Source organism: Eulemur rufifrons, chromosome 7 (assembly GCF_041146395.1).
Source record: "Eulemur rufifrons isolate Redbay chromosome 7, OSU_ERuf_1, whole genome shotgun sequence".
NCBI lineage: Eukaryota > Metazoa > Chordata > Mammalia > Primates > Lemuridae > Eulemur > Eulemur rufifrons.
Genome location: NC_090989.1, coordinates 154976195 through 154977584, shown reverse-complemented (window position 1 = coordinate 154977584; position 1390 = coordinate 154976195). Strand labels below are relative to the sequence as shown.

General features: G+C 51.1%; 1 pseudogene; it reads right to left on the bottom strand.

Annotated features, from left to right (window-relative positions):
• Nucleotides 1-208: 208 nt before the first annotated feature.
• Nucleotides 209-308, bottom strand: LOC138388867 (U6 spliceosomal RNA; annotated as a pseudogene).
• Nucleotides 309-1390: the final 1082 nt, after the last annotated feature.

Sequence of the window (1390 nt, the reverse complement as noted above, 5' to 3'; positions counted from 1 at the left end):
CAGCACTTGGCCAGGCAGGACAGTGGACACCCTGAAATCTCCTTGATGTCCAGGCCTCACTGTCCAACCTCCATCTACTGTCTTCCAGCTAGTTCCTCCCGCACCCTGACCCCAGAAGTCCTTCACCTAGCTGCAGTCCACCATCCTACCAGCTTGTTCCATTCTCTCACCCTCAACAGCTTTTTTCTGCTCTTTTTTTTTTCTTTTTTAATTTATAGAACACTTCACAAAATTGCATATAATCCTTGCATAGGGGCTATGCTAATCTTCTCTGTAACCTTTCAATTTTATATGCTACCTAAGCAAACACTCTAGTCTTAAAAGCCACTGTTGGCTCTGCACCTCTCACTTCATACAAGTTGTCTACATTTACTCTTTCCAGTTCTACTCACTTACTCCTCTACCCACTCCAGTCAGGCTTGCCCCTCCCTCCACAAAACTCCCCTGGTCAGGGTCCTTAGTGACCCACATGTTTCTGAATCCAGTGGTCTGTTCTCTACCCTCACCTCCTTGGCAGCATCCAATGCTTGCCTGGCTGCAGGTGCTCACACCCTCCAGGTTTTCCTCCCACCTGGCTGCTCCTGCTCAGCTCTTCTTCTGGTTGTGCCTGCTCTCCCAGGACTCCTCCTGGTCTAAACCTACTTCTCATCTCATCCAGGCCCATGGCTTTAAATACCACTCACTTTGCTTCCCAGATCCAGAGATCCAGCGTTGACCACTGTACTAAACTCCAGTCACACACCCAGCAGCTGACTTGGTATCTCCACTTTGATGTCCAGTTAGTGTTTTAAACTCTTCATGGGCAAAACTGATCTCTCCCAAGCGTGCTCCTCCCCTGGCCTCCTACGGTGGCAGCTCCAACCCTAGACAGCTTTGGAGTCACCCTGGACTTATCTCTGCCTCTCCCCCTATACCCAAACTGTCAGGGAACCCTACCACCTCTACCTTCAGGACAAGCCCAGAATCTCAGCCCACCTCTGCCACTGTCTGAGCTAAGCCACCCAACACGTCTATTTGGAACAACTGCAGTAGCACTCATGTCAGTGACCCTGGCGGCCCCCCATCCCCCACCCCAGAGTCTAGTCTCACTGCAGCAGCCAGAATAATCCATTTAAAACTTAGGGTCACTACCAAATCAGATCCTGCCCCCTCGTCTGTTAGGACCTGACATTGGCTCTCATCTTACCCAGGAAAAACTCCAAAGTTCTTATGGTAGCTGACAAGACTCCATAACATTTGCCCTCCTCATTAGCCCCCACCCACTCCTTCTATCCTTTCCTGCCTCACTCAGCTCCAGGGACAGCGGGCTGCTGGCTGTCCTCACACATGCCAGGCACATTCTGCCTCAGGGATTTGCACTGGGGTGACTGGACTCCTTCCCTGAAGGCAT